This window comes from Numida meleagris, chromosome 10 (assembly GCF_002078875.1).
Source record: "Numida meleagris isolate 19003 breed g44 Domestic line chromosome 10, NumMel1.0, whole genome shotgun sequence".
Lineage (NCBI taxonomy): Eukaryota > Metazoa > Chordata > Aves > Galliformes > Numididae > Numida > Numida meleagris.
Genome location: NC_034418.1, coordinates 7,495,304 through 7,509,767, shown reverse-complemented (window position 1 = coordinate 7,509,767; position 14,464 = coordinate 7,495,304). Strand labels below are relative to the sequence as shown.

General features: G+C 35.2%; 1 long non-coding RNA gene across 2 annotated transcripts in view; it reads right to left on the bottom strand.

Annotated features, from left to right (window-relative positions):
- LOC110404425 overlaps positions 1-14,464 on the bottom strand; it is a 195,543-nt gene that overhangs the window by 146,430 nt on the left and 34,649 nt on the right. Inside the window, exons 3-4 of one of the 2 annotated variants that reach the window (XR_002442222.1) lie at positions 3,408-3,557; positions 3,272-3,318 (exon numbers count right to left, since the gene is read on the bottom strand). The exons of the other annotated variant lie outside the window; for it this stretch is intronic. This is a non-coding gene — a long non-coding RNA (uncharacterized LOC110404425). The remainder of the gene's footprint in view (positions 1-3,271; positions 3,319-3,407; positions 3,558-14,464) is intronic. 2 annotated transcript variants of the gene reach the window in all.

The window sequence follows — 14,464 nt, the reverse complement described above, 5'->3', positions numbered from 1 at the left end:
TTTGGAACCAGGCCATATCTTTTCTTTATGAAGCAATTTTCTGATCCTCTGCATTTATTACAGCCGTAGTCCTGACAGTTCATACCTGACCTTGATTATCATTTCATATTTATACAATAATAAATGAAATATTCTGTATGAAGCTGCCACAACAATCATGGTTAATGTCGCTTAATTCTGGAGCGGGATTCTTGCTTATTGTTTGTATCTACCTAGATTTGAAACGTGCTAGAAAGGACAGGATAACATAGAGAAGAACCATCTGAGGAATAAATGAGGAAAAGGACCAGTCAGTTGTAATTACTAAATAAATGAAATATAAAGCCTGTCAAAGCAATTAAACACTCTCCTCTCCCCTTTTTTTTCCCCCTTTCTTAAGAAAACTGTAGGTGTATATTTGCACTTCTGGTAGTAAATGCTGTCTCCTCCTTTTTCAATTAATGAACAGGAAGAAAACTGACTTTGAGTTGCCTTATCTATAAGATTTTTACATTTAGAACTCAAAATCATAGTTCTTAATGAAAGTTGTAAACACAAGATTTTCTCATTTTTTCTGCGAATATTTATGGCACACATGATATTTGAGCATCACTATGTTATCTTTCAAGATTCAACACTTAAATTCATTACGTAGTCTGTCATAGTCCTCAATTATCATTTATCTTGTAGTTTCAAGATCTTGTGCAAAGCTATTACTCTGAATTCCCATTCACTTCTTCACAGTTACTCTGAATTTATCAAGACTGGGAAACAGTCCCTGATGTGTACTATCAGAAAATGAAGCTTTGACCTTGGAAAAATCACATGCAGAAGAAGGAAGAAACAAAACTGCTCGCCTTAAATGGTTACTCATTCCATATCCCTCAGATTATTACAAGTGTTAAGTAATTAAAAAGTTCAGCAGCACATCATGCCAGGGCCATATCTTTATCACTTCCACCGATCAACTTTTAAGAATTTTTTTTTTCTCCTATATAGTGTATTTAACCATATTATTTAAAATGTCTCACTGTGGGTGCAATGATTAGTTCCTGCAGAAAGCTTTAACTAACTTTGCAGAATCAAGCGTGTGGTCAATACTGCAAAATAATCAACCTCATGCCCATTCTGGTTCAACTACATATAGTGAGAAAATGTTAAGGCGTGGTTAGGTGGTACCATGAATATTACTTTGAATATGTGGATCATCTTTTTTCATTTAACTTGATCCCACTCTAACAACTAAGCTTTTTGTAATACAGCATTTGGCCTACTTCCTCAGCCCAAACTGGTATATTTAAGATTGTGTTTTCTTTGTACATAGACATTCACACATCTTCAGATCATCAATTTTAACTGAACAATTTTAAGATTTATGAAGTGGGTAAGAAAAATGGCTGAAACATAAGCACTGCCCATTACAAAAGAATTATTTTTAGAACAGTAGTATATTATCAATGTCTTTAAAACCATAGTAAGAAAATATTACTGCCTTGCTATGCAAGAGCTGAGGCTGAAAACACATCAGCTAGGATAAGTTTGCAGATAAAGAAATTAGTAGCAAGAACTTAATGTCTAGTTACAGCTTTTTTAGGTTGAAGATAATCAGTAAGCTATCTAAAAATATTTTTACACCATCTAAATATATTTTTATGCCATAAAATCAAAATTAAGATATTAAAAAGGAGATGATGGAATATCAAGAACTTTCGTAAAAGTATTAAAATCATGTAAGATAATCCTCACAAACCTCAAGTCAGACTGCGTGCCTGGCTGCTGGCTCTATTCTATGCTGCATATTCTAAGGACACGGTGAATGGATTAAAGTAAGCTTTCCTAAGTGCTTAGAGGCTTCATCACTGAGCCTTAGGGGATCAATTTTTCTAATGTGAAAACGTAATTCAGATTCTGCCTCTCATGAATACCACACTTTTCTGTCAAATTAAAACTCATGTTTAATAGAAAATTATGATATTGGTCTTTAACATTCTTGTCTTTGCCTTCAGCCCTTTAAACAGGAAGATTTGAGGAGGAAGATATGTATGAAGATATGTACTTCAGGCTTCGAAAAATCTGAAATATGAGAGATGCTGATCTGGTTGTACAGGGATTCACCAAGAATGAAATATCATAAACCTACAACATTTCTCAAGTACAAACTCTGTGGGTTTGTTGCAAAGATTGAAGAAACTAAGTAACTGCTGACTAATTTGTTTGCAGATGGTTTAATTTTACTGAAATCTGAACAACGCTTTGTATTCAATGATAAAATACTTCCCCAAACCTTCTAAACCAAAAATTTGAAGAAAATTATCCTGGAGTGGAATAGACTTCATACAAAGCAACCAGGTTTATAAAGCCAGAGCAAGAGTTTAAACTTCCAAACTGCAAGTCAAACCTCAGTCTGAAAAGGAAATCATACTAAGCTTATCTGCTGAACACCCAAATTTCCCTTCTTATAGGCAAAATTAAGAAACGCATTAGAAATTTACAGCAATTTTATCATATCAATAACTGGATAAACCTTGTACTATTATATGTACCAATGAACAATCATCTACTATGCTAATAAAGCCTATCCAAAACCAGAATGCAGTTCTTAAAGACACCCACAAAGAATTCTTATTCCAAAATACAAAATGGAATGAAACATGACAGTCTTAGACACTCTGACAGTCTTTGGAGGGGAGGGGGAAGGGTAACGTCAAGATAAATTCTACTTTAAAAACAAAAAACTTCAACACCTCTTGTATGCCTCACTACATCATAGCCAGAGCTATGGAAGCCAGGCAGTTACTGAGCCCTATTAATGAAGCTGCTGAAGAGAAAACAGATTTTTATCAATTACCATGTTCACCACATCAGGCATTTCCATTCTGAATATTTGTGCATTTTCAACAAAAAGCAATTTAATCCAAAATAGTCTAATCTATTCCTAAGGTTAGTTTTCCGAAAAACAGTCTCAGAACAGCCCCCTCTCAAAGCTGTCATCTCTCAGAAACGTGTCGTAAGTCTGACATTTGATATGATGGGGAAATATAAGAGTTGCTTCAACTACAGTATGAGTCAAGATGAAATGAAGCCTCCTGCACACAGAACTAGTCAAGGTGCTACATTAAATTCTTTACTTTTTTCTTTTAACATTTAAGGAGTTTTATCATGATCCTGTATGACACTGAGCTGACCTATAGCTTTATTTTAAATTTGTCCACATCCAGAATATCAAAACAGTTCCACCATCTTTATTTTACTGTCTTTAGCATCGGATGAACATTATAGTTAGCAGACATACCTGAGAATGCAGAACAGGCAGGAGTATTCCCATACTATTTTCACCTACTGTAAGCATGAAACAATGAGAAATAAAATAAATTTGATAATGAACCCTATTCATATAATTCAGATGTGAAAAATGCCATGCTACATACCTATATACACACATGCCAATATCAGGATGCTGGCTTGGGCTTACTTTGTGTTTTATCATAACTTGACTCCAGCTTCACGTGCCTCGGGGGGGGCTTGCAAGAGTAGAACATCTTCCACTATGATGTGCACAAGAGCACAGCACAACAATTCTACATGCGAAAGACATTTATTAAAGAAAATGGATAGCAAAACAGAGCCCTGTTGAGACTCAAATGCGTATAAAGGAAAGAGAGCATATACATATGTTTATTTCTTTGCGAAGCCTGTGAAGACAACACATAGGAAAAGAACTGCATTAAAGAGAAACTCCCAGCTGGGAGCTCTCATTTTTGAGAACATACTAGGTGGTTCTTTACTAATGCAGCTGCTCCTCTGACTGACACACATTTATTTGCGTACTCAAAGCTTTACAAATAACCAAAATAAAACCAGAAAGCATAGCTGTTTACTTGAGATCTAGCTATTACAATATTTTAACTCTCTGTATCAAAGTGGAGAATTCAGCTACTTATTTATATTCTGCTCACTTGATTCTTGGCTACATCTTGAAAGCAGCTACTTCACTTTTCATTCTACTCACGTGCACTTTACTAAATCCAAGCATTTCCCCAGCTATCACATAGGAGACACAGAATGCTTTAGACAACTATTAATTGGTGATAGCTACACATTAGCTTTTCCAAATTAAAAGCAAGTAAATCAGACAATATCTGGACAAATGGAAGCTTCCTCTGAATTGAATTTGACTCACAAGTTGCCCTTAAGGTATCTGTAACGCATTAATATATGATACACAAAGAAAACTCTTCACTACGCCCCTTCCATTTTTTCCCGCTAACTCCCCCCAAACACCTGTTAAGTATGTACATATACTGAAAGTATTTACCTATATGATCTGTATATTCCCTGATTGTCTTGGTAAAAGAGCCATTAAATACTCTGTGATTTAAGATGCATGATAGAAAATCTCAGAGGACTGAAGTTTTTGCTCTTAATCTACAGAGCTGATGACAGAAAGTGGATGACACGAATAAATATTTCGCTATACTGAATTACAATTGTCCAGCTAACTTGACACAAGAGATCTAGTTACTAACATTACTACATCCCTATTCTTGTGGACATATGTAAACTGAAACTGAGAAGAGCCACCACGAGCTTGTTGTCACACTTGTGCCTTTTTCATACTTCCTTTATTCTTGCCTAATACAAAACAGTTGTGTATATTCTACAAATAGCACAGCACGTAAAGCCTTGATTTCTCTTACAAGCTTGCATGAATGCAGTAGTGGCTGAAATGCTATGACAAGTTTGGGACAGAGAGAATCCTTTCCAAGATTTACTCTCAGCTGCTGTAGGCATGCTTGATGGGGTTAGCAATCACAGACCATCACTCAGCAAAGCAGCACGATTCAGATAGAAACTATTTTAAGCACATCAGCATTGGCAATTTTCTATTTAGCTGCTACATTTTCCAGCTCAATGAACAGAGACAACATGCCTTCTGCTTAGAGACTCACCTTAACACAGAAGGTGGATACCTCTGTAGCTGTAAATTCAATTACTATTCTTCCTGTTTCTCAATTAGCAGAAAATGAACAGTGTCTCTTTTGAGCTTCCATGTTGGTTGAACTGTCCAGAAATATCAGAACACCATTTGGGAGCTTTGTTTAATTGAAGTGAAGAAAAGAGAATATCAGCATTGTCTGGATGAGTAGGCAGGTAGCTGAGGGAATACATAGCCATGCGCCTTTGCAATCATCTGTTTGATTAAAATGGAATTATAGTTTCCCAGCTGTTTTAGATGGGCTACTCAGTATTATCCTTATAGTTTTGTTCAGACTCCAAGATATAAACTTTGCTCCATCATTTGAGCCTTTTATATTTATAAAAGCTAATAATTATTCAGAATGGCTAATGTCAGATACCCAATTCAGAAATAGTTTAATAGTCTTTTCTTCAACTACTAATGTTGTTGCTTTTTTTTTGTGGAGGAGAGATGTGTAATCTGGCTTATCAAATATTCTCCAGCCCTCAACAAATTTGCCCACAAATTCAGTTAGTTCAGATACTCATGAATGAGAACTGCCTGTCGTTCTCTGGCACCCTGCAGTATGACTTCCAGGAGCTGAGCTGCTAGTCTTCTCCAGTCTCAGTTCTGGTCAGATTGTGCAGAGAGCACACAAAAGTGGCTATCCTTATGTGGTTTTTTTGAGATGATTTTAAAGCTGAGGTGTCAAAAATTTGGATCTGTACTTTACTAATGACCTACAAATGTGACAAAACTCCAAAGAAAATTATCTTATACTCACATAGAAAGGAATTTACATTGTCTCACTAGACTGAAAATAAGAGCAAGTAGGATTATTGTGCATAGAATAGCGAAGAAATTAAACCTTGAATGCTACTGACACTAAATTACTAACCTTTGTCACAGATATGGTAACTGAGGTCATGAATATGACACTCCAGTGGTGACTAAAATTCCATAATATCTAATCAGAAATACTGAAACTTCATGTAATCACCTTTTTAAGTTTTTTTTTTTTTCCCCACTGAGTTTTTTGTACTGACCACTAAGTTTTCCAGACCCCCTCAGCAACATCACCAGGGCATAACGTATAATTTTAATGACTGAGGTTGAGCTCTACGCAATTATTCACTGCCTTTCTCAGTGCTTACCTGTAACCCATTAAAGTAAACAGAACTGTGCGTGACAATCAGTACCAAACCTGCATCACCAACACCAACCCTGACTGGATTTATACTTCACCAAAAGACTTTAGGATTCCTCTAGGTGAAAGAGCAATAGTATATTATTTTACAAACCATCTAGGTACAAAGAACTCATAATTTGCAGTGAATACAAAAAGCTATGCTTGTGTGAAATTCCAAAGACACATTAGATTTGACATACAAATTTTCTTGCTTGGTGCTTTAGCTGTGAACTAAAATATTTGACCCAGTCAGATAGCTACGACTACAAGTGAAATAACATCTGTATTTCTTGATCATTCAGTAAGTAACTTCTGGCAGTGCAGTAAAAAGATTCATAAACTGTGTGATTTACTCAATAAAGGAATGAAATTCTTCCTTGCCACCCCAGACTTTGAATTTGATTTACCTGCACAGAACTTTTATAGGTGTATATACCTGTTTTAACCGTAGTCTGTAGGAAAACTGGACTGGTGCACTTAAGATGAAACTTAAAACAGAAACTCATTTTAGAAAAAAAAAGTATAATAAAGACCAGAAACAGTATTTTAACCATTTACAGAAAAAATATTCAACTTCACATTAGGAAAGACATTGATTGATAGAGCCTCTTCCTTCTTCGGAAGATATTTAAGGTAGCGAAATTTTACACACAATTTTAGACAGTTCATCTTCTTACGTCAGTAGCAGACGTCATGGGGAAAGGCTTGCATAAGGTTCAATCTGTTTTTTTCACAATGTTTTTAACCACTTCAGTCCTTAGGAACCTGGCCATTCTAGTGTTGTTTTCATATATAGTCATTGAGTGAAAACACTTCAAATTTCAGAGTATACCATGTCCTGTTTTCATTCCACAGGAGGTAAGAGATTTCAGAAGTTGCATGGCAAAGAAAGACTGTTCTTAAGAAGCTCCAAGGGTAAGCCAACATAATAATAAAGTACCTGTGTTCACCAATGGCATTACTGAAGAGAACGCAGACACTAACTCTGACTTTTCTCCATTCCAAACGTATTAGGGGTCATAAGTCTCTACATTCAGTGTCTGAAGCGTTAAAAAACAAGAAAGCTATAACCAGACAAGTCCACTGCTATCTTACCTCATTACATAAATAATTTTAAGCTTAGTCACAAAATACTATGCCTCCTCCATCTCCAGTTAATGAAGAAGAAATGAGCCAAAGTTACTTTGATTTCTGTAAGATTTTCCGATTTGCAAACTTAGTCAAAAAGTCTCAAACCAATTAATCTTGTAATCTAACAGTATTAAAAAAATTAATGCATGCTGGGAGTTAGAGAATGTGAAATTGAAATCACAGAGCTTGGACTTATGGAGTAACAGTTTTTGACCAGATTCTGGTATTGAACAACCAAGTCTGAAGCTTCTGAACAAGAAAAATAATTTATAAAGAAAAAGCTGTTTTGCAAATTCAGATTAGCTCACAAGCTTCATATACACATGATAGCTCATGTCAGTTACACAGAATCTGATGGCCTTTTTTTCCCCCAAACATCATGTGTAGAACATGACCTCACCTAAACAGAGGCTTAGTGCAAGACAACGTACTATTATTGTACCTATGTAAAGATAAGAAGGATCTTGAATATATTAGGCTAGTATTTTATTCATTCTATGAGATGCTGTATTTTCTTTTACCACATTCCTTATTATCTCCAGTGCAACCTTTTTTTTGTTAAAACACAGACCCTCAAACAAACCTAGCTCCAAGAAATCCTTGTTTTTCTTGTTTAGAAGTATACTTTTACTGGCTTTATAGTTCTAAGAGGCCCCATTTGCCCTTACATATTGCTCTCAGACAAAGCTCATGGGGTTTTTAGGGACACATGCTGACATACAGCAATGTTTTCACTGTCAATACTAGACAAATATAACCAATTATATACCTGTGAACTTAGTCTATTTGAACTGAATAATAGGTAACTGAATTTTGTTGTTTTAATCTTGGCCAAACACACACACGCAAACTAATGTTAACAGTTATCGGAATCTATGGCAACTCAGTGAAAATGTACAAGCAACTTCTGCTTATAAGTTGTGTATTTGTTCACTTAGGTAAACTTAGGTTTACCACAGCACATCTGTGGTAAACAAGCATAACTGCACTTACATTTTTAAGTGCATTTTTAATTTATCTCAAGCATATGAATGAGAAAGTTGAGAAGTTATTTAAAGGCAAGGGGAAAGAAAATTCTCTTATTGTGCCTTAAGTCTGCCATAATTGTGAAATCCTAGTAAGAAAGACTTAATGCATCACCATAACCCATTTTCAGTGTAATTTGTAATACAAAGGCATGTTTTGTATACAATAATCTTTTTCCATTATATTGTTTGTCAAGCTATACTATTATAATTTTAATGTGCACAATAATCAATAAAGTATGGCCAAATGCCTTTGCGATAGACTGTTCAGTCTTTGCTTAGCAGATCATTGTGCACACTCCATGATGAGAAAAATAGTATAGAAATGACCACATTATTGAGCACCGAAATGGTTCTATATGCTGAGAAGCAGTTTTTATAACTCACACAATATTATTGATAGTTAGAAATCTGGTAACTCCTGTGGTAGAGAAACAGTAAGCAAAAAAATGGTACAACTGAATCAATCTCATGTTACAAAACAATACATGTATTTAAATAGCTCTTATTACTGCATTAAGGTAATTGTACCAGCCTTATTTAAATATATACAAAAATACTGGTATATATACACAAATATTACAAGAAACTTATGAAATGGAGAGTTCCTCACAAATTACAATAACTACTAAATATCTAAAACTAAGGATACCTTTATATGCATACTGCCTACATAATTCAAAGTGTGTGAGATGAAAGAGGACTGTTAATTGATACAAAAGTGCAGGAGTTCCCCACTTCTAATGCTCCACAAAAGGGAGAACTTCTCTCCACCGATAGTATCTGCTCACTCTGCACACTGTGCCACTGAACAGTCATCTGAATCTGCTCAAGAGCAAGTCTCCCAGCATTTGAAGGGTTACATGGTTATTTTCTATCCATATTCCTCCTCTTATTAAAGCAGTTCTCATTAAGCCACATTTTGTCTGGTATTCCTTACTGAGACCCAGAGAGAGCTCTGTGTCATCCTTCCTCTCACCCCCCTGACCTCCTGAGTGCAAAAAAGACTGCTTAATTTATTGCCCCATCTGCCTCAAACTTGCATTGGACAATCCTAACCTTGTTAGAACTCAGAAGGACATGGGCAGATCTGGCCAAATTAGGCTTCTTATCCAGTACCCGCTATTCCACCTTGGAACAACACAGGTGAATTCAGTTAAGACTCCACTGTAGGAAAGCTCCACCGAAATCATTTGCAGACCTTGTTCATTGTCCAAGTGAAAAAGAATATGTCACACAGGACACTGGACTGCAATTAATACAGTGTGTTTGGTTTCATTTATCTGCACCTTTAATACAGTGCAACTTTCTGTCACTCAACGTTATAATAGCAGGAAAGCCTAATAGCAATTTGCCAACGAGGCTTTTATTTCCAAAATACGTGATGTAGATAAGGAATAGTTGAAAGCTTAATTACTTCCTTCTAGATCAATGATAATATGTAAAGGTGTTTGTCTTTTTAAGGGAGAAATAAAGGTTTTTCAGCTTAAGTCTCATTTCCTTTGTATATTCTTTAAAAATTCCATAAAAAGTTGAAGATACTTAGTTTTCACAAGGTCAATGGACCAAAAGAAAATAAATGCAATGAAACAGCTGGTACCTGAATATAGGAGGAAATAAGCCAAAAAGCAATATACACTTAAGAATCATAGGGTTTTGCGACTTGAAACCCCAGAATTATCAAACACTTTCCCTGAACATCACACTCCTTTTGAAGTTCAAGCTTCCTTCTCCTCAGTTCATTCTGAATTCAGCCTGCCCAGAGCTCTTGGACTAAGCTTGGCTACTACTTACTTTAACCACCCCAACAACCCTGTCAAATACCAGTTTCTTGTTAGAAGGTACTATCAAAGTCTGACTGGAAAGGACTCTTGGACTTCCAATTTGACCACAGCCTCTGCACATGAAGGATTAACAACATGCATTTCTTACACAAGTGACAAATTCTGAAACAAAAAGGTCAGAAGATCTCAGAGGAATAAAGATATCAAAGCAAGAAAAAGTACCTCCATGCAAATTTTGATGGTAGCTGCCTTTATTTCTTGGGGGAATTGTCCCAGCTTGACTGAAATGACACTCTGAGACACAGCAAAAAGTGAATGTGACCAGTTCTTGTACTTAAGGGTCACCTCTGTCAGACTGTGGTGATAAATAGAAAAGTCTGGCAGTAGAGATTGGATAAGCATGCTCCAGGGAATAGTTGCTGTCTGGAAGATGCTGAAGTAGAAGATATCTTCTTGATTAACAATACTGAAAGCTATACTGGGCATTGCAGGTGAACAAAATATTAAGAGCATTACATTTTATGTGATTATATAGTCTGGTATATACCTCAGAGTTATACCAAAGTATCAAATAAATACGTTCCTTCCGTTGTAGCTATTATTTTAGCTCCTCATTGAGCAAATGAAAATGTTTCCTAAATGGCATTTTCAGCAGTAGTTGGTATCTTACTGAAAATGGCCAAGATTCCAGTAACTGCAAATAATTTCTTTTTTCAAAGAGCTGAAATTAGAGTTTACTGAAACTTAGCTATCAGCCTATATATTTTTTTCCAGAAGGCTGCATTATTGAAAATGAGTTATATGAAATCCAACTTGCACAATACGGAATTTTCCAAGTCTAATCCAAAATTAGCATACACTCCACTTTTAAAGGTTTACACATACAATTGGGTTCAAGAAATGAGAAGCAAGAAAACACTTTAATGATCCATTTTAAAGAGGTAAAATTCTACTGAAGCTCAAAAAGGCATTTTTTGTTTTAAAATAAAGTTATCCTCCTGAAAAAATTTTTCACACCCCATTTAAAGTTTGAAATGGTAGCACTTGATATCAGTATAGTTACAGGAATGAAAACAATTATTTATGCCAGAAACAAACCTCAGTTTTCCCAAAGCACAACATAGAACATAAACAAGAAATGAATAAAAACGTTCAACACATCTATTCACTTGTGGATTAAATTTTTTCCGCATACTACTAATGGTGAGGGCAGATAAATTTAAAATTTGCATAACAGTACGTTTTTAATACATACTAGCACGTATTCGTTATTTTGCAGAAAAATGCATCCACTAATATGCAGATTCTCAGATTTAACACAAATAGATTTAACCAGAAAGAAATGGACATTCGTCAGCATCATTATTATTGTAGGATAATTTCTTTGCCACATTTAACACTTTGATGTGTCATAATGCACATAATAGATTATTACTATAATGGTCTTGACTAAGTAATAAAAACGATTCTCTATTGAATTGTATAAACTCAAAAATAATTACAAGACATTCTTCAACTGAACACTTAAAAGTCAAGGTTCAATCATGAACATATAGCACACATTGACTTGACCAAGTTCAAAACTGGGAGAAGTAAACATTATTAAGTATTGCCAAACACTAAATCATTTAAGATTCTGTCTTTTAAGATTTTGCTGTTTTGAGGGGATGTGAGCTGTTTTTTTATTATTATTATTTTAAAGCTGTCTGACCTCTCTGTTCCTCTCAGGGCCATGTCAGAAAGGCACTATCATTTTACAGAATTTACTTTTTTCCTGGCTATTTTATCCTCGCACATCTAAGAGAGAGATGAGAATGGACACTAGAATGAAAGACAGGTTCTTTCTGTCCTTACAAATACTTTATGTTTGTGAATGAAGATCACTTTATAATACCATCCTAAAATAACTGCAGTGCCATCAATAGGAACATACTTTCATACACTTATTAGCAAACCAGGAGGAGAAACCAGTGAAGGCTTGTTTCCTCTCTAGGACTGAATACCAATCTCCCAATTCAAAAACTGGATCATAAAAACATCTCTTGAAGCCAGTGGTAAAATCATTTATAGCTACTTAGGGTTTTTTCAAAAGACATAAGTCATGCACCAAGAGCAGAACTTGACTTTTCCTGCTTTTTCACATACTTCTACAGTCTTAACAGGAGGTAACAGATTTGTGACTTCATTGATTAAGCCAAATTACTGTCTCCCGCTGTTAGGATTTCCCATGGAAAGAGTAATAAGACACAATTATCAAAACCGTGGAAAATGTGGTGGAACATCTGAAAGAAAATATATCATTGTGGTAAACACTTTCTTCAGAAGCCACTGGAGTCATTATGCATTTCATAAGGCTGGATTTTAACAAATGGGAAGTGTCCTGGATTACTGTTGTTTTAGCACTTGCTGAAATTGTTTTAGAAACTGTTTCTTGAGTACATCAACTCTAAAGTCATGAGCCTGACAGAGCTTTTTTTTGTTCAGAAAGCCTACATAAAAACAAGATTAGAAATATCAAGGTAGCACAATTAGCACAAGCAGTTGCATATTAATAAAGCATTTCTGATTTGCCTTGTCCTTCAAAGAACACAAGTAGAGTGTTCATCAAATGTACAACAACATTCACTAAAGTAGAGTAACAGCTTAAAATCCTGTTTAAATCACACTAGTAATGCACTTTTCCATTCAAATAAGCAGGAAAGCTATATATAACTTACACTGTACAGAAAAAAACATTTTCTAGCCCTACTTCATATAAATCAATTTCAGTCAAAGATAAGGTGCTCTGAGAATCTAATGACTTTATCTAAGAGCAAACCTGCTCAATCAGTGGCTTTTGTTCTCAGGATTATCTCTGATTATTATGGATCCAAAAAGTAGCACAAGGACCGGAATTCAGTGGAAGAAATTAATCTGAAACTGAAGTAGCAGTTACAGAATGAAATTCCAGCACAGTAGCCTCCCAGAGAATGACTTTATAAAGTATTAATGGAGTGTATCCACTGTGGCAATACAATAAGAATTTATCCCAGAGGAATATAAAAAGCAGCATCTTCCCATAATAGGACAGAGACAGCCTTTTTCTGTCTTTTTAGCTATAATGAAATTGCATGCAGTGGTGTGATGCTAGTCATCAAGTTGTTGCTGCGTGAATATTGGTGGAAGCCACTGTTGCAAGAAGTCTTTAAATATAATGAAGTAATAATATCAAAGAGTGGGGATAAAAAGTTTCAGAGCAGCTTTGTGTATGTACTTGTTATTCTTACCACTTGCTGTGAATATCACTGGGAAAGGTCACTTAAATCCAGCAGTTCACAGCATCATGAACTGCTGGCTCAGATAAAGGCATTAGACTGTGGAAGATAATATGTTCTTCCTTCTGTAGGATATTAATCTAAGCTATAGCTCTTGATCCCGACACAGGAATTTTAATTTGCGCAGTAAGAATAGAGCTGAACCCCATTAAAATGTTTTCTTTTGATAATGGTGCAAAATCACAGAATTCCTTTTAACGAACCATTTAAATCCTATTATTTACGGAAGATTAGTGTTCCTGAGCAGGTAGCCAGGGTCTGAGGTCTAAAGATAATCACACTAAGCCACAGTGTGCTATAAAAGCAGGCACAACCAAAGAATCTCTCTGCTACAGTTATGATCTCTGAAAGCTACTTATTTGTGTTGCTGTACTTTTCATGACTCACACCACTTGCCCAATTGATGTGGTAAATACACTGCTGGGTTCTAGTTTATTTCTCTTTTTTACTGTATTGTTATAACTCAAATTAGCACCCTCTGCAAGGAAATGATGATGAACACCCCCGGTACAGTAGGGAAAACACACAGCATTAGCCTCTCTGAAAGCACAAGTTTGGGAAGGATATTGTTTCTAGTGTTTTACTTCTGTTTCTTGCACAGCACTTCTGCAGAGACACAGTAATTCAGACTCTCTTGATTTCTGTAATATTTTCTAGAAATAAGGCTCAGGTCATCTCCACATCTTTCAGGAATATTGTCACACTGAATCATATATTGTAAATATTATTTGTTTTCTGTATATCTAGCTCCAAAGTAAAATATTTTAATGTAAGATACTTTAAGTTCAACTTTCAAAATCCCACAGTAGATTTTGATGGTTATAGATAACTTTTTATCAAGTGAAATTCCAAAAAAAGTCACATCTTTATCAAAGTTACCATCTTCTGCTGTCCAGATGTGAAATTTTCAGCATTTTGGGAAAAACTATTTAAATTACATATTTTGAACTATTCTGAAAGCGTTTGGTTTGGCATTTTGTTTGTTTTGCATAAAACAAACTTAAACTATGAGAAATACTTCAAATTTTTCTCTTAAACACTGCAAAATCAGCCAGAAGCTATAACTCTATTAAGTATCTGGCTAT